The 19975-nt window shown below is 46.8% G+C and overlaps 1 non-coding gene across 1 annotated transcript; it reads right to left on the minus strand.

Annotated features, from left to right (window-relative positions):
• Nucleotides 1-3873: 3873 nt before the first annotated feature.
• LOC144504937 (U1 spliceosomal RNA) lies at nt 3874-4036 on the minus strand. The gene has a single exon (XR_013499727.1). It is a non-coding gene; the product is annotated as a U1 spliceosomal RNA (small nuclear RNA).
• Nucleotides 4037-19975: the final 15939 nt, after the last annotated feature.

A 19975-nucleotide genomic window follows, 5' to 3' on the forward strand; every position in this document is an offset into this window, starting at 1 on the left:
TCTCCTTCACGCTTCCTGAAGTCGATGACAATCTCCTTCGTTTTGTTGACAAAGAACAAAGGAACAAAGAACAGTATGGCGTATGTTAGGTCCAAGCAGCTAAAAACGGAGGGAGCTCTGGAGGAGTACAATGAAAGTAGGAAAATACTCAAACGGGGAATTAGAAGAGCAAAAAGGGGTCACGAAATGTTCTTGGCAGACAGGATTAAGGAGAATCCCAAGGCATTTTATTCATACGTTAGGAACAAAAGGGTTGTTAGGGAAAAAATCGGACCTCTCAGGGACAAAAGTGGGGACTTATGCTTGGAGCCCAAAGAGGTAGGGGAGGTCCTAAATGAATACTTTGCGTCGGTATTCACAAAGGAGAGGGATGTGTTGACTGGGAGTGTCTCGGAGGGGAGTGTTGAACCGTTGGAGAAAATCTCCATTACAAAGGAGGAAGTGTTAGGTTTGTTAGAGAATATAAAGACTGACAAATCCCCAGGGCCTGATGGAATTTATCCAAGGCTGCTCAGGGAGACGAGAGGTGAAATCGTTGGGCCTCTGACGCAAATCTTTGTCTCGTCACTGGACACAGGTGAGGTCCCAGAGGATTGGAGGATAGCCAATGTGGTCCCGTTATTTAAGAAGGGTAGGAAGGATAACCCGGGTAATTATAGGCCGGTGAGCTTGACGTCCGTGGTGGGGAAGTTGTTGGAGAAGATTCTTAAAGATAGGATGTATGCGCATTTAGAAAGGAATAAACTCATTAACGATAGTCAACATGGTTTTGTGAGAGGGAGGTCATGCCTCACTAACCTGGTGGTGTTTTTTGAAGAAGTGACCAAAATGGTTGACGAAGGAAGGGCCGTGGATGTTGTCTATATGGACTTTAGTAAAGCGTTTGACAAAGTCCCTCATGGTAGGCTAGTGAAAAAGGTTGGATCCCATGGGATAAAGGGGGAGGTGGCTAGATGGGTGGAGAACTGGCTTGGTCATAGAAGACAGAGGGTGGTAGTGGAAGGGTCTTTTTCCGGCTGGAGGCCTGTGACTAGTGGTGTACCGCAGGGCTCTGTATTGGGACCTCTGCTGTTTGTGATTTATATAAATGATCTGGAAGAAGGAGTAACTGGGGTGATCAGTAAGTTTGCAGACGACACAAAACTGGCAGGACTTGCAGACAGTGAGGAACATAGTCAGAGGCTACAGAAGGATATAGATAGGCTGGAAATTTGGGCAAGGAAATGGCAGATGGAGTTCAATCCTGATAAATGCGAAGTGATGCATTTTGGTGGGAATAATGTAGGGAGGAGCTACACGATAAATGGAAGAACCATAAAGGGTGTAGAGACGCAGAGGGACCTGGGTGTGCAAGTCCACAGATCTTTGAAGGTGACGTCACAGGTGGAGAAGGTGGTGAAGAAGGCATATGGCATGCTTGCCTTTATAGGACGGGGCATAGAGTATAAAAGTTGGGGTCTGATGTTGCAGATGTATAGAACGTTGGTTCGGCCGCATTTGGAATACTGCGTCCAGTTCTGGTCGCCACACTACCAGAAGGACGTGGAGGCTTTGGAGAGAGTACAGAGGAGGTTTACCAGGATGTTGCCTGGTATGGAGGGGCTTGGTTATGAGGAGAGATTGGGGAAACTGGGGTTGTTCTCCTTGGAAAGACGGAGGATGAGGGGAGACTTAATAGAGGTGTATAAAATTATGAAAGGCATGGATAGGGTGAACGGTGGGAAGCTTTTCCCCGGGTCGGTGGTGACGTTCACGAGGGGTCATAGGTTCAAGGTGAAGGGGGGGAGGTTTAACACAGATATCAGAAGGACATATTTCACACAGAGGGTCGTGGGGGCCTGGAATGTGTTGCCGGGCAAGGTGGTGGAGGCGGACACACTGGGAACGTTTAAGACTTATCTAGACAGCTATATGAACGGAGTGGGAATGGAGGGATACAAAAGAGTGGTCTAGTTTGGACCAGGGAGCGGCGCGGGCTAATTGTTCCTTGTTTCTCGTTTCAAGGCTTCATTCTATGATCATCTTGCTGGTGCCAGTACAGAGCGAGACTGCGGATAGTTGGGAACCTGTCTCGGGGGCAGGGAATTCATATGGTGTTCGTGGAAGTGGAAATGACTAGGGTTGGGAAGCATTTTCCGATCAGGGCCATTGTGATCTCCTGGACTCGTTTCGATCGCCTCAGGGGGTCGGAGAGGAATTTCCCAGATTTTTTTTTCCCCATATTGGCCCTGAGGTTTTTCACTCTGGGTTTTCGCCTCTCCCTGGAGATCACATGGTCTGGAATGGGGGGGTGGGTTAATAGGTTGTAATGAACAAAGCATCGTAGCTGTGAGGGACAGCTCGGTGGATAGGATATTGGTATGTAGATAGGCTGGAAAATTGGGCGGGGATCCTGGATTCAGGATTCAATCCTGGACCGGGGAGCGGCGCGGGCTTGGAGGGCCGAAGGGCCTGTTCCTGTGCGGTATTGTTCTTTGTTCTTTGTTAGTACAGCACAGGAACCGATCCTTCGACCCTCTAAGCCTGCACCAATCATGTTGTCCTATCTGGGCCAACTGCCTGTATCCCTCTATTCCCTGCCTGTTCATGTGTCTATCCAGATAAGTCTTAAATGTCGCTAATGTGTCTGCCTCAACCACCTCACTTGGCAGTGCACTCCAGACCCCCACCACCCTCTGTGTGAAGAACTTCCCCCGCACATCATCACTGAACCTTTCCCCCCTTACCTTGAAATTGTGCCCCCTTGTAATTGTCATTTCTGCCCTGGGAAAAAGCTTCCAACTGTTCACCCTATCAATACCCCTCATAATTTTATAAACTTCTATCACGTTGCTCCTCAGCCTCTGTTTTTCCAGGGAGAACAATCCCAGTTTATTCAATCTCTCCTCATTCTAATACCCTTCACATCAGGCAACATCCTGGTAAACCTTTTCTGTACTCTCTCCGAAGCCGCCACGTCCTTCTGGTAGTGTGGTGACCAGAATTGGACACAGTATTCCAGATGTGGCCTAACCAACGTTTTATACAACTGTAACATAATTGACCAACTTTTGTACTCGATGTCCCGGCCGATGAAGGCAAGCGGGCCGTATGCTTTCTTCACCACCTTTTCCACCTGTGCTGCCACTTTTAAGGAACGTGGACCTGTACTCCCAGATCCCTGTGTGTGCATGCTCCTGTCATTGAGGGAGAGATTATTGTTGCCGCACCAGTTCACCAGATTCTCTATCTCTTTCCTGTACTCTGTCTCGTCAGTGTTTGAGATCCGACCCACTATGGTGGTGTCGTCAGTAAACTTGAAAATCGAATTGGAGGGGAATTTGGCCGCACAGTCATAGGTTTATAAGGAGTATAGCAGGGGGCTGAGAACACAGCCTTGTGGGGCACCAATGTTGAGGATGATCATGGAGGAGGTGTTGTTGCCTATCCTTACTGATTGCGGTCTGTGAGTTAGGAAGTTCAGGATCCAGTCACAGAGGGAAGAGCCGAGGTCCAGGCCACGGAGTTTGCAGATGAGTTTCGTGGGAATAATAGTGTTGAAGGCTGAGCTGTAGTCACTAAATAGGAGTTTGACATAGGTGTCATTGTTATCTAGGTGTTCCACAGTTGAGTGAAGGACCAGGGAAATGGCGTCTGCCGTGGACCTGTTGTGGCGATAGGCAAACTGTAGTGGATCCAGGTAGTTCGGGAGGCTGGAAGATGCCGTCGTTGGACTGGGGTAAGCACAGTAAGAAGTCTCACAACACCAGGTTAAAGTCCAACTTTATCTGGGGAAAAACATGCTTTGGCACTGCCATCTGATGGCGAATCTGGAAAAGGCCAGCAGTAGCATTGTCTTCTGGTGATGAACTTAATCTATTTTTGTTTATAAGCCAGGGGAGAGCGCGAACGCAGTCCCCACTACCACAAATTTTGCAGTCGAGTATCCCGCATTTGGGGACATCGCAGGCGTCAGCACACCCGAAGTGCAATGGGTTAGCCTCGTCCTGGGCGAACTACCTGCTTGATCATAGTTTCACCCCTGCCAGGTAAACTTAATGTGGAGATGCCGGCGTTGGACTGGGGTAAGCACAGTAAGAAGTCTCACAACACCAGGTTAAAGTCCAACAGGTTTATTTGGTAGCAAATACCATAAGCTTTCAGAGCGCTGCCCCTTCGTCAGATGGAGTGGTCTCTGTTCTCCAACAGTGCACAGAGACACAGCAATCAAGTTACAGAATACTGATTAGAATGCAAATCTCTACAGCCAGCCAGGTCTTAAAGGTACAGACAATGTGGGTGGAGGGAACATTAAACACAGGTTAAAGAGATGTGTATTGTCGCCAGACAGAACAGCTAGTGAGATTCTGCAAGATCAGGGGGAAAGCTGTGGGGGTTACTGATAATGTGACATAAATCCAACATCCCGGTTTAGGCCGTCTTCATGTGTGCAATCACAGGCATTCAGCCTTGGATCTTCAGGTAAGCGTTCTCCAAGGCGGCCTTCATGACACACGACAGCGCAGAGTCGCTGAGCAGAAACTGATAGCCAAGTTCCACACACATGAGGACGGCCTAAACCGGGATGTTGGATTTATGTCACATTATCAGTAACCCCCACAGCTTTCCCCCTGATCTTGCAGAATCTCACTAGCTGTTCTGTCTGGAGACAATACACATCTCTTTAACCTGTGTTTAATGTTCCCTCCACTCACATTATCTGTACCTTTAAGACCTGGCTGGCTGTAGAGATTTGCATTCTAATTAGTATTCTGTAACTTGATTTCTGTGTCTCTGTGCACTGTTGGAGAACAGATATCCACTCCATCTAGAACATAGAACATTACAGCGCAGAACAGGCCCTTCGGCCCACGATGTTGCACCGACCAGTTAAAAAAAAAAACTGTGACCCTCCAACCTAAACCAATTTCTTTTCGTCCATGAACCTATCTACGGATCTCTTAAACGCCCCCAAACTAGGCGCATTTACTACTGATGCTGGCAGGGCATTCCAATCCCTCACCACCCTCTGGGTAAAGAACCTACCCCTGACATCGGTTCTATAACTACCCCCCCTCAATTTAAAGCCATGCCCCCTCGTGCTGGATTTCTCCATCAGAGGAAAAAGGCTATCACTATCCACCCTATCTAAACCTCTAATCATCTTATATGTTTCAATAAGATCCCCTCTTAGCCGCCGCCTTTCCAGCGAAAACAATCCCAAATCCCTCAGCCTCTCCTCATAGGATCTCCCCTCCATACCAGGCAACATCCTGGTAAACCTCCTCTGCACCCTCTCCAAAGCCTCCACATCCTTCCTGTAATGTGGGGACCAGAACTGCACACAGTACTCCAAGTGCGGCCGCACCAGAGTTGTGTACAGTTGCAACATAACGCTACGACTCCTAAATTCAATCCCCCTACCAATAAACGCCAAGACACCATATGCCTTCTTAACAACCTTATCTACTTGATTCCCAACTTTCAGGGATCTATGCACACATACACCTAGATCCCTCTGCTCCTCCACACTATTCAAAGTCCTCCCGTTAGCCCTATACTCAACACATCTGTTATTCCTACCAAAGTGAATTACCTCACACTTCTCCGCATTAAACTCCATCCGCCACCTCTCGGCCCAACTTTGCAACCTGTCTAAGTCTTCCTGCAAACTACGACACCCTTCCTCACTGTCTACCACACCACCGACTTTGGTGTCATCAGCAAATTTGCTAATCCACCCAACTATACCCTCATCCAGATCATTAATAAATATTACAAACAGCAGTGGCCCCAAAACAGATCCCTGAGGTACACCACTTGTAACCGCACTCCATGATGAATATTTACTATCAACCACCACCCTCTGTTTCCTATCCGCTAGCCAATTCCTGATCCAATTTCCTAGATCACCCCCAATCCCATACATCTGCATTTTCTGCAGAAGCCTACCATGGTGAACCTTATCAAACGCCTTACTAAAATCCATATATACCACGTCCACTGCCTTGCCCCCATCCACCTCCTTGGTCACTTTCTCAAAAAACTCAATAAGGTTAGTAAGGCACGACCTACCTGCCACAAAACCATGCTGACTATCACCTATCAATTCATTACTCTCCAAATAACTATAAATCCTATCCCTTATAATTTTTTCCAACATCTTGCCGACAACAGAAGTGAGACTCACCGGTCTATAATTCCCGGGGAAGTCTCTGTTCCCCTTCTTAAACAATGGGACAACATTCGCTAACCTCCAATCTTCTGGTACTATACCAGAGGCCAACGACGACCTGAAGATCAGAGCCAGAGGCTCTGCAATCACTTCTCTTGCCTCCCAGAGAATCCTTGGATAAATCCCATCCGGACCAGGGGATTTATCTATTTTCAGACCCTCCAGAATATCCTGCACATCCTCCTTATCAACTGTAATACTGTCTATTCTACTCCCTTGCAACCCAGTGTCCTCCTCAGCTATATTCATGTCCCCTTGCGTGAACACCGAAGAGAAATATTGGTTCAATGCTTCACCAATCTCCTCCGGTTCCACACATAACTTCCCTCTGCCATCTATAACTGGCCCTAAACTTGCCCTAACCAACCTTCTGTTCTTGACATACCTATAGAACGCCTTAGGATTCTCTTTAACCCTATCCGCCAAAGTCTTCTCATGTCCCCTTTTAGCCCTTCTAAGCTCGCTCTTCAACTCCCTCTTAGCCAATCTAAAGCTTTCTAGTGCACTACCCGAGTGCTCACGTCTCATCCGAACATAAGCCTCCTTTTTCTTTTTAACCAACAAAGAAACTTTTTTGGTGCACCACGGTTCCCTAGCCCTACCAATTCCTCCTTGCCTGACAGGGACATACCTATCACAGACTCGCAGTAGCTGCTCCTTGAAAAAACTCCACATGTCGGACGTTCCCAGTCCCTGTAATCTCCTAGTCCAACCTATGTTTCCTAATTCTCTCCTAATAGCCTCATAATTACCCTTCCCCCAGCTAAAACCACTGGCCCGAGGTTCATGCCTATCCCTTTCCATCACTAAGGTGAACGTAACCGAATTGTGGTCACTATCATCTGACGAAGGAGCAGTGCTCCGAAAGCTTATGGTATTTGCTATCAAATAAACCTGTTGGACTTTAACCTGGTGTTGTGAGACTTCTTACGATGAACTTAACACAGAGGGCTGTGTTACTGCCTGCTCTTCCCCAATTCACCACCAGAGGACAGTGCTGTTCCTCAAAAACCATACTTTTTTGATATGATGTATTATTGTCACATGTATTAGGATAGAAACTTAGAAACATAAAAACTAGAAGCAGAGTAGGTCATTCAAACCTTCGAGCCTGCTCCACCATTTATTCTGATCATGGCTGATCATCGAATTCAATATCCTGATTCCCCACTTCCTCCCATATCCCTTAATCCCTTTAGTCCCAAGAGCTATAATTAATTTCTTCTTGAAATCGGACAACGTTTTGGCCTCAATGACTTTTTGTGGTGGTGAATTCCACACATTCACCACCCTCTGGATGAAGAAATTTCTCCTCACCTCAGTTCTAAAAGGTTTACCCCTTATCCTCAAACTATGACCCCTAGTTCTGGGTTTCCCCACCATCAGGAACCTTCTTTCTGAATCTACCCTGTCTAACCCTGTTAGAATTGTATACGTTTCTACGGGATTCCCTCTCAATCTTCTAAACTCCACTGAATATAATCCTAACCATCTTAGTCTCTCCCATATGACAGTCCTGCCATCTCAGGGATCAGTCTGGTAAAACCTTGCTGTCTTCCCTCTATAGCAAGAACATCCTTCCTCAGATAAGGACACCAAAACTGCACACAATCTTGTAGGTGTGACCTCACCAATGCCCTATAAAATTGCAGCAAAACATCCCGATCTCAAATCCTCTCGCTATGAAGGCCAACATACAATTTGTCTTCTGTGCTGCCCGCTGTACCTATGTGCTTACTTTCAGCGACTGATGCACGAGGACACCAAGGTCTCACTAAGTATCCATCTCTCTCAATTTACACCCATTCGAGTAATAATCTGTCTTCCTATTATTGCTACCAAAGTGGATAACCTCACATTTATCCACATTATACTGCATCTGCCATGCAGATGCCCACACACTCAGCCTGTCCAAATCACACTGAAGCATCTCTGCATCCTCCTCACAGCTCACCCTCCCACCCAACTTTGTATCATCCGCAAATTTGGAGATAATATATTCAGCTCCCTCTTCCAAATGATTAATAGATAATGTGAACAGTGGGGTCCCAGCACAGATCCCTGCGGAACCCCACTAGTCACTGCCTGCCAATCAGCAAAAGATCCATTTATGCCAACTCTTTGCTTCCTATCTGCTAACCAGCTTTCTATCCATCTCAAGACATTACCTGCAATGCCTTGTGCTTTAACTTTACATAGCAGTCTGTTATGTGAGACCAGTGAAAAGTATTGTTTCTTGCGTATGATACAGAAAAAACATACCATTCATAGAGTACATAGGGGAGAAGGAAAGGAGAGGCTGCAGAATGTAGTGTTGCAGTCATAGATAGGCTGTGGAGAAAGACCAACTTAATATGAGGTAGGTCCATTCAAAAGTCTGATGGCAGCAGGGAAGAAGCTTACATGTGACAATAATAAATCAGATCAAACCAAATCTTTGGATAGCCACATTTTGCAGACCACAAACTAGACGACCTCGAAGAGTATCTTCTCATGACTCACCAAACACACAATGTTATGCAAGCCTTTGGAAAGTTGCTATAAGCTGACCAATTCTTGCACCGATGATCAGTGTCTTCGTAGCGTTCGTGGATCTTTGTCAAGTCTTCTTAAGTTTTGGTTCTTGGCTTTGCTGGATGAATTAAGCACTAGAGCAAATTAAGGCTTTTGCTTCACATCGTGCTGAGAAAAGCTGGTACAAGCAACTTGGTTTTGATTATATTTGCTTGCACAAAGCACTAAAACCGCTCTGAATAGGAACGCAATGGTTTGTTTTCTTCATTGAAAGGTCCCATGGCTCCTATTTGACCAGCCGTTTCTTTTCCAGGCTCTCACAACTCGAGAATGTCAGTATACTTTTTCCTGTCTTCCCAGCATTCCCCTTTTTTTACCCTGGAGACCATTGACTCAATGTACTTTTTGTAAATGACCCCAGCCATACAGCAAAGCATGTCTTCTTTTCAAATATGCCGGATGCTCCTCATTCCAAGATGGCGAGGTGACTTCTTGCAAGTTGTGCCCAGCATACCTTCTAATTCTATCTTTACCTGGAATCGCAGCCTTCTCTGATTGGAAAAGAAAAACACGCAGAATTATTTTTTCTTCTTGGATTTCCTGCACTGACACTTCAAGATGTAATCATGTTGTTGCTTATCCCCAATCCTCTCATACTCGAAGTGTGAGAACCCACAATCTTCTACTTAGGATCTGCCCTCAATATTCTCAATTCAACAAAATGCTGATTCTTTGACACTTTTTTTGTGTAATGTCCTAACGGCACGTCACGGTAGCACAGTGGTGAGCACTGCTGCTTCACAGCTCCAGGGACCTGGGTTCGATTCCCGGCTTGGGTCACTGTCTGTGTGGAGTTTGCACATTCTCCTCGTGTCTGCATGGGTTTCCTCCGGGTGCTCCGGTTTCCTCCCACAGTCCAAAGATGTGCGGGTTAGGTTGATTGGCCATGCTAAAATTGCCCCTTAGTGTCCTGAGATGCGTAGGTTAGAGGGATTAGCGGGTAAATATGTAGGGATATGGGGGTAGGGCCTGGGTGGGATCGTGGTCGGTGCAGACTCGATGGGCCGAATGGCCTCTTTCTGTACTGTAGGATTCTATGATTCTATTAACTATATTGTGGGTTTTAAACTAAAAGAAAAACAATGTAGCTTGCACATGTAGATTCAAGCTGACAACAACAGATTTTATTGAAAGAGCTCTGGCCTATTCAGAGGACAATCTGAAAATAAAACAGCCTAATGACATCACCATCAAATTATATGAGCAGCTCTTAAAGCAATCATGCAACCCTTTTCATTATATAACAGTTTCTATGTTTGACAGAGATGAGGAGGGATTTCTCATTTCAGAGCCTACTTAATCTGTGGAATTCTTTGCTGTAGGGTAGTGTCGAGGTTGAGTCATTACATCTATTCAAGGCTGAGATGGAGACCACTTGGAGTATTGTGAGCAGTTTTGGGCCCTGTCTAAGGAAGGATGTGCTGGCCTTGGAAAGGGTCCAGAGGAGGTTCACAAGAATGATCCCTAGAATTGAGAGCTTGTCGTATGAGGAATGGTTGAGGACTCTGGGTCTGCACTCGTTGGAGTTTAGAAGGATGAGGGGGGATCTTATTGAAACTTACAGGATACTGCGAGGCCTGGATAGTGAGGATGTGGAAAGGATGTTTCCACTAGTAGGAAAAACTGGAAACAGAGGGCACAACCTCAGGCTAAAGGAATGATCCTTTAAAACAGAGATGAGGAGGAATTTCTTCAGCCAGAGAGTGGTGAATCTGTGGAACTCTTTGCCGCAGAAGGCTGTGGAGGCCAGGTCATTGAGTGTCTTTAAGACAGAGATAGATAGGTTCTTGATTAATAAGGGGATCAGGGGTTATGGGGAACAGGCAGGAGAATGGGGATGAGAAAAATATCAGCCATGATTGAATGGTGGAGCAGATTCAATGGGCCGAGTGGCCTAATCGTGCTCCCATGTCTTATGTCTTATGGTCTTATGGAGAAAGTGCAGAGGAGGTTTACAAGAATGTTGCCTCGGCTAGAAAATTGCAGCCAAGAGAAGAGATTGGATGAGCTAGGGTTGTTTTCCTTAGAACGCAGGAGGGTAAGGGGTGACCTAAATGAGGTGTGTAAAATTATGAGGCCGAGGCACAGTAAACAGGAAAGACAGTTTCCCCTCGGTGAGGGGTCAATTGCCAAGGGTCTCAGAATTGAGGAGATTGGTAGAAGGAGTGGAGTGGACATGGGGAAAAACCTTTTCACCCAGAGGATGCTGGGCTCTGGAATTCAATGCTGAAATTGGTGGTTTCGACTCAAATACCCAACGTTCAACTCTGCATCTGATGCGCTGCGACCTACGAGGCACGGAGAAGGCAAATCTGTTGAGAGCGGCGATCTGAGGGAGACTGCCACCTTGCGGGCGTTACGGACCGGGATTGTGAAGATGTGTCGTCATTGAAGCAGAACGTAAAGCAGCAACGGGCGAATCAATGAGGAGCTTCCATCATCATCTCCTCCCTACCCAGAATCCGATTGGCCAGCAGCTCCCACAGTGCCAGTCACGATTGGTCACTTTGAATGTCATTAAGACCCAGGCTAGCTGGAAGCAGCAGGGGTCAGCTTTCCAGGTACAAGCCGCCAAGATCACCGTGACCCCACCTAATGTTTAGTTTCCAGCATTTCCAAACTGATATTGAATTGTTCTGTCATTCGACAGCAACGTTCTGTATTTAGAATCACAGAGAGACAAGGGCCCATCGGGACAACCAGTGTGTCTGACACCATATTCCCAAAATGCCCGGGGGTGGTAAGATCGTCCCTGGGAGCAGGGAAATTGCTGCATGAAAATCCGAGGAAATGGAGTTAGCTGGTGGACAAAGGGACAAACCAGGAGCTGAATATTAATGGAATTAAAATGAATGACAAAGAAGCAATTGTGCTTGTTACATAAAGCAGGTAAAGGAGGCACTCTGTACCGTGTTCAGGCCAGTACAATTGTCTGGACAATAGGTACTGGCTGAAGTCGGCCCTGGTGACTGTCCAGTTGTCCACCTGTAACATGGGAGCCCCAATTGGATTTCTGAATACATCAGTTTATTAGCCATTTCCACTCGGATTCCATTGAGAGCACTAAGACCACCCACTATTGCTAAGAAAGCCCCACCAACTCCTCAAAAGACTAAGGAAATTTGGCGTGTCAGCTACGACTCTCACCAACTTTTACAGGTGCACCACAGAAAGCATTCTTTCTGGTTGTATCACAGCTTGGTATGTCTCCTGCTCGTGGACGAAGCCCAGTCCATCACGCAAACCAGCCTCCCATCCATTGACTCTGTCTACGCTTCCCGCTGCCTCGGAAAAGCAGCCAGCATAATTAAGGACCCCACGCACCCCGGACATTCTCTCTTCCACCTTCTTCCGTCGGGAAAAATATATAAAAGTCTGAGTGACTCACCTGATAAAGGGGCAGTGCTCCCAAAGCTCGAGCTACCAAATAAACCTGTTGGACTTTAACCTGGTGTTGTGAGACTTCTTACTGTACTAATACATGTATTATATACAATAATAAACCAATTCAAATCAAATCAAATCAGCCAGACCTGCTGATGCCAGTTCAGGATTTAGCTGGTCTGAACTGTTTTTGCTTTCTGTGGGCAAAGAGTACATTAACAAATAGGTTATGTTCAATTTGGATAAGTCACTAGTTCAGTCTCAACTGGAGTATAGCGTCTGCCTCTGCGTGCTGCACTTTAGGAAGGATTGGAGAGAGTGCAGAAGAGATTCAGAAGCATGGTTCCAGGGCTAAGGAATGTAGGTAGACACGAGACGTCTGGACTGATTCCTTTGGGAATAGAAGGCTGAGAGGAGGTTTGGTAGAGGTGCTTAAAATCATGAGGGGTCTGGATAGAATAGATAGGGAGAAACTGTCCCCGTTGGAAGGATTGAGAACGAGAGGGCACAGATTTGGAATAATTATCAAAAGAAGCTAATGTGACGGCGATGTTTTTACACAGTGAATTGTTAGGATCAGGAAAGCACTGCCTGAGAGTGTGGTGGAGGCAGGTTCTAACAAAGCATTCAAATGATTTTACAGACTGTTATGTGAAAAGGAGGAATGTGCAGAATGTTCAGAATTAAGGGTGGGGGAATGCAACTAAGAGAATCACAATGCTGGGATTCTGTACATATGTGAGTGAGTGTGTGTGGCATGTGTGTGTGTGTCAGTGTGTGTGTGTCAGTGTGTGTGTGTCAGTGTGTGTGTGTCAAAGTGAGTGTGTGTGTCAGTGTGTGTGTGTCAGTGTATGTGTGTCAGTATGTGTGTGAGTGTGGGCCTGTGTTTGAGTGTGTGTGAATGTATGTGGGTGTGTATCAGTATGTGTGTGATTGTGTGTGAGTTTGTGCATGTGTGTGTGAGATGTGTGAGTGTATGTGTTTGTGTGGGTGTATGACTATGAGTGTGTGTGTGAGTGTGCACGCATGTGTGTGAGTGTGAGAGTGTGTGTATATGTGTGCATCAGTGTGTGTGAGAGTCTGTGCGTGTGTGTCTGTGTAAGTGGGCATGTGTGTGAGTGTGTGTCTGTGTGTGAGTTTGTGTGAGTGTGTGTGTGTGTGAGTGAGTGTGGGCCTGTGTGTGAGTGTATGTGGGTGTGTATCAGTATGTGTGTGAATGTATGTGTGAGAGTGTGAGTGTGTGTGTGTGTGAGTGTGTGTGTTTGTATGTGAGTGTGTGTGTGTGTTTGTGCATGTGTGTGTGTCAGATGTGTGAGCGTATGTGTTTGTGTGGGTGTATGACTGTGAGTGTGTGTGTATGCATGTGTGAGTGTGTGTGTATGTGTGTGAGTGTGTGACTGTTTGAGTCAGTGTGTGTGTACGTGTGTGAGTGTGTGTGTGTATGTGTGCATCAGTGTGTGTGCGAGAGTGTGTGCACGTATGTGTCAATGTAAGTGGACGTGTGTGTGTGAGCGTGTGTGTCTGTGTGTGTGAGTGTGTGTGTGTGTGGGTGAGTGTGGGCCTGTGCCTGAGTGTGTGTGAGTGTATGTGGGTGTGGATCAGTACGTGTGTGTGAATGTGTGTGTGCGTGTTTGTGTGTGTGTGAGTGTGTGCGTGCGTATGTAAATGTGTTTGAGGATGTGTGTGTGTCTGAGTGAGTGTTTGTGTGATGTGTGTGTGAGCGTGTGCGTGCGTGAATGTGCGTGTGTGTGTGAGTATGTGTGAGTGTGTGTATCTGACTGTGTCAGTGTGTGTCTGTGAGAGTGTTTGTCAGTGTGTGTGCATGTGGTGTGAGTGTGTATGTGAGTGTATGTGTGTGTGAGTGTGTGTGTGTGAGTCTGTGTGTGTGTGTGTGTGAGAGATGTGTGAGTGTGTGTGTGAGTGGGTGTGTGTGTGGGTGTGTATCGGTGTGTGTGTGAGTGTGTGTGACTGTGTCAGTGTGTGTGTAAGTGTGTGTGTGCGTGTAGTGTGTGTGTGTGTGTGCGTGTAGTGTGAGTGTGTGTATGTGTGTGAGTGTGTGTGATTGTGTGTGTGAGTGACTGCGAGTGTGTGTGTGTGTGTGGGAGTATGTGTGCATGAGTGCGTGTGTCTGTGTGTGAGTGTGTGTGTCTGTGTGTGACTGTGCATCACTGTGTGTGTGAGTGAGTGTGTGTGAGTGACTGTCAGTGTGTGTGTGAGACAGCGTGTGTGAGTGTTTGTGAGAGTGTGAGTGTTTGTGAGTGTGTGTGTATGTGAGTGTGTGTGTGCGTGTATGTGACAGTGTGTGTGTGTGTGTGTGTGTGCGTGCGTGCGTGTGTTTGAATGTGTGTGTGTGCATGTGTGCGTGTTTGTGAGTGAGTGTGTGTGTATGTGAGTGTGTGCGTGTGTGCGAATGTGTGTGTGAGTGAGTGAGTGTGTGTGTGTGTGTGCCTGTGTGTGCATGTGTGAGTGTGTGTGTGTGTGAGTGTGTGTGTGTGAGAGAGAGTGTGTGTGAGAGAGTGTGTGCTTGTGTGAGAGTGTGTGTGTGTGTGCTTGTGTGTGGGTGTGTGTGTGTGCTTGTGTGGGAGTGTGTGTGTGAGTGTGTGTGTGCGTGCTTGTGTCTATACGAGTGTGTGTGTGAGAGTGTGTGTGAGAGTGTGTGTGAATGTGTGTGTGAGTGTGTGTGTGTGCGTGTGTCTCTATGAGTGTGTGTGTGTGTGTGTGAGAGTATGTGTGTGTGAGTGTGTGTGTGTGTGTGTGCGTGCGTGTGTCTATATGAGTGTGAGTGTCTGTGAGTGAGTGTGAGTGTATGTGAGGAGGGGGGACACTGATAGATCCACATGAATAAGCACGAGTAGGCCATTCGGCCCCTCTAGTTTGCTCTGCCATTCAATGACCCAGCTGGGATTACCATAAGGTACATCAACATGATTTACCTGTTGCAGGACTGGAGTCACAGTGAGACCCAGACTGGGGAAGGACAACAGTTTTCCTTCTCTGCGCGACATTAAGGTTCAAATTCTGCAAAAGCAAAGCTGCTGAGTCGAACAAAGGGGCACAGACAAAGGCTGCAAATAAACACGGACTGAGTGAGTAAATTAATGCAATACATTTTCCAATCCCAACTCTGCTTGTATTGGACTGTGAGGTCAAACAAATCTGTTAGTTTTCCAATTACAGTGCAAGCGACAAGATTGGAACAGATTTAATTAAGAAGATTGAAAAGATAAGAGTGGCCACTTTATTGCTCCAAAGTGTACAGCACTCTAAATCTAACTGGCAAGCAAAGAGAAAAACAACAGAAAGCCTTTAGCAGTGATGCAGTGAGCAGAATCTTGAGAATTGGGGCAGGTAAAAGATGATCTGATTCGGGATAGATTAGTCTTGGAGACTCCTCGGTCAGAGCAAGTCTACGACAGGATGAAAGACTGATGCTAATGAAGGCGATAGAGGTGTGTCAAAATGCAGAAGCTGTGAAATGTCAGCTCGCCCGTGTATGGCAGAGCAGACCGGGAGATACATTAAGCAACGGCTCAATGTGATCTGGAAGTCATCAACCCAGCAGAGACATTGGCCAGAATTTTCCAGCTCCTCAAGCCAGCGAGACCTTCTGGTCCCGCTGATGGCGTATCCCGACCATTGGTTTCAAGGCAGTGAGGGGTCCGTTTAATAGTTTTAACTACCTGGGTATATAAAAGAAAGACTTACATTTCAATAGCACCTTTCTCAACCTCAGGATGTCCCAAAGTGGTTCGCAGCCACTTAAGTATTTTGAAGTGTAGTTACTGTTGTAATGTAGGAAACACGGCAGCCAGTTTTGCACAGCTAGATGGGCGGCACGGTAGCACAGTGGTTAGCACTGCTGCCTCACAGCGCCAGGGACCTGGGTTCAATTCCTGGCTTGGGTCACTGTCTGTGCGGAGTCTGCACGTTCTCCCGTGTCTGTGTGGGTTTCCTCCGGGTGCTCCGGTTTCCTCCCACAGTCCAAAGATGTGCGGATTAGGTGGATTGGCCATGCTAAATTGTCCCTTAGTGTCAGGGGAACAAGCTAGGGTAGATGCATGCGGTTATGGGGAGAGGGTCTGGGTGGGATTGTGGTTGGTGCAGACTCGATGGGCCGAATGGCCTCCTTCTGCACTGTAGCATTCTATGATTCTATAAGATCTCACAAACAGCTGTGTGATCATGACCAGGTGGCCTGTTTTCATAGTGTTGATATGGGTTTAAATATTGGCCAGTACACTGGGAAGATCTTCTCTGCTCCTTATCAATTCCTGATGACATCAGGACAGTCCAACCTTTCTGTATGGGGGGATGGGGGGGATGGGGGGTGATGGGGACAGCGGGGCGAGGGGGGGATGGGGGGGTGGGGAGAGCGGGGCGCGGGGGGGATGGGGGGGTGGGGAGAGCGGGGCGCGGGGGGGATGGGGGGGGGTGGTGGGAGGCACCTTTCCATTGTTTTTGGATTTTGGGAAGATACATGGGGCAGAATTGTACACTTTCCCACTGGCAGGTTTGTGGGCAGGTGGTGGGGGGAGTTGGGCGAGGGTCGTGGAGCTGAGGTGAGTCTAAAATTCACACTGAGTTCCCGCCCACTGCCCCTCTGCAATTTTACACTGGGGAGGGTGAGGCCTTGACCCACCACTCAGCTCTTGACCAAGTTGAAGTCATTAAGTGGACAATTATTGACCAATTGAGGGCCATTTTGCACCCCACCTCAATTTTCAGGCTAACAGGAGGATGTGGAGAGCTCACACACACACTCACACTCTCCTCTCTCACACCCACACACACACACTCACACTCTCCTCTCTCACACCCACACACTCACACTCTCCTCTCTCACACCCACACACACACACTCACACTCTCCTCTCTCACACCCACACACACACACTCACACTCTCCTCTCACACCCACACACACACACTCACACTCTCCTCTCTCACACCCACACACACACACACTCTCCTCTCTCACACCCACACACACGCAAACACTCATTTCCCTCCCTCTCACAAAACACACACCCTCACATGCACCTCTCTGACACTCACTCACTCACACACTCCTCTCCCTCTCTCTCACACACACTCACTCATTTCCCTCCCTCTCACAAAACACACACCCTCACATGCACCTCTCTGACACTCACTCACTCACACCTGTCCCTCTCTCTCACACACACAACACTCACTCTATCCCTCTATCATACAGACACATATACACTCAATCACTATTTCCCTCTTTCAGACATACACATTCATTTTCTCGCTCTCCTTCACTCACTCTCTTACACCTCTCCGTCTCTCTCATACACACACACATTCACTTTCTCCCTCGCTCACACGCACTTATTTTCTCCTTCACACACACACTCTCTCACTCACTCACTCCCCTTCCTCCCTCATACATAAACACATGCACACACTCACTCTCTCACACGCGTTCCCCACGGCAATTCCCCTGTTCGGCAGATTCTCCCTCTCTCCCCTGGGCCCCACATCACTGTCGTTCACTGGACCCCACAGCATCTTCGCCCCCCACCCCTCCTCCCACCCAGGCTATGAAGCTCTTTTACCCCCTGGGCCCTGGTTTAATGTTTCATCTGAAAGGCAGCACCTCCGGCAGTCGCCCAGTCCACCGCGCAGTGTGGACCTGGATGCAAGTCTCGGAATGAGGTCTGAAGCAGAAACCTACAGAAGGGATGAGAGTCTACAGACTGAATCCAGTTTAAAAATGTTGCAGTTGACCCCATGACACCGAGAATTATTTCAATAATCTTTATTAAACATTATATAAGGTGCAGTTACCTGGAATATAAACCCAGTTCCTTATTCCATTCATAGGTACAGTGAAAAAAATCAATGAGAAATAAAATATAAGCTTTGATTACAGATTATTTTCTCCTGGGACTTTACATTTTGATGTTGTTTCAGTGTGGAAGGCATCTCTGCAACCGACTCTTTAATTCTTGGCAGTGGGGTGGCCATCCCTAATTGTCCCAAGGGTATTAATCATCAGTCATATAGCATGGGACTGAAATCACAGGCAGTCCTCAAGCTTTTGTTTCCCTGGGGGACAGTTAGGTTTCTACAACAATCTGCAAGTTTTGACGTTCAATTTCCTGGTGCCAGCCCCACAGATTATCACATTTATCAAGTTTAGTTTCCCACTTTGCCTCGGTGAAGATTTGGAGTGGCAACCTTTCGGATTATGGGCCTAGGACCAGCAGGAATGATCTTCACTGAGACACTGAGGCCAAATCCCTGCCAAGCTCTCCATTCTCTCCTCACCACCCATGCCCTTTACTGGCACCAGGAGACTGGCATCAATTCACAAAGGCTGGAATTGTCCGGATAACACTTTTCCAATGTGGTACATCACCAGTCTTCAGTTACACAAATCAATCTGCTCGCAAAAATATAGAAGTTCTGTTCAGACACACCAGGAACCAAAGAATGTTCCTGGAGACAGACTGGGCGTTGCAATAAAAATATAATTATTTTACTATCTCGCTCAGTTTCAAAGCTAATGGCTGTGTAAACTGATTCCACTCAATCAAAGCATTTCAACAGCAGTATTTGGCCATTATAACTCCGAAGAGTTAATGTAAATCATTCTCAAAGTGTTAAGTTGTAAGAGACAACTGAAAAAGCAACTTTCCAACAAGCGAACCTTTAACAGACAATAGCATTGAATAAGTGAAATAAAAACTTTCATTTAATAACTCCTTTAACATAATAAACACATCCCAAAATGCTTTCCAGCAACATTATCAAACAAAATTAGACATCATTTGGAAGATGATTAAATCTGAGCTGAAGAAATAGGTTTTAGGAAACATCTTAAAGGAAGAGGAAGAGGTGGCGAGGCAGAGAGGCAGGAATCCCAGAGCTTAAAGCCCATAGACTGCTTCAAGAACGGTTCAGCCAATGGCTGAGCGAAGAAAGAACTGAAATTCAATGTTACAATTCTTCCAAATAGGACATGTTCCTCATTGTGTTCACACCTTCTGCCCCTCCCAGGGTCAGGGCCTGGAGATAGTTATTCCTCAGCACTGTCCTCCCAATTCCCCACTCTTTGCCTCAAGCAATGAACTTGCATTTCTATAGCACCTTTCACCTCCTCAGGATGACTCAGCGCCAATGAGGCAACTTTTTTGTTGTGGTCACTGTCATACACAAGGGAAATCATAGAATCATAGATCCCTACAGTACAGAAAGAGGCCATTCGGCCCATCGAGTCTGCACTGACCACAATCCCACCCAGGCCCTACCCCCATATCCCTACATATTTTACCCACTAATCCCTCTAATCTACGCATAACAGGACACTAAGGGGCAATTTTAGCATGGCCAATCAACCTAATGCAGCATCAATGAGCACAGAAAGCTCCCACAGACAGTAAGGAGGTAAATGGCCAGCTAATCTCATTCGTTCCTGGTGTTCATTGAGGAGCAGGGCAGGTATTCCTGCTCCTTTGGAATTGACAGTAATCTACATTCTCCACTCTCTCCTCAACGCGCTGTCCCCTGGCCCAGGGCCATCACTGCATGTCTCCAGGGCACAATCCAATAATTACAGACAATTAGGATAATCCAAAAAATCTATTAATTTTCTCGACTATATTCGTTCAGATTTACAGCTGGAGAATCTCAGTCACCAAAAGCAGTGTTTACTTTGAAAATGAACCATCCAAAGCAATGAAAAGAGTTGGTTCGATTGGTGAACTTAATATTAAAATTGTTCAAGTGTAAAAAAGGAAGCTATTTCGAAACAATCAAGGGGTGTGGTTAACTGGTT

The sequence above is a fragment of the Mustelus asterias genome, chromosome 15 (assembly GCF_964213995.1).
Source record: "Mustelus asterias chromosome 15, sMusAst1.hap1.1, whole genome shotgun sequence".
Lineage (NCBI taxonomy): Eukaryota > Metazoa > Chordata > Chondrichthyes > Carcharhiniformes > Triakidae > Mustelus > Mustelus asterias.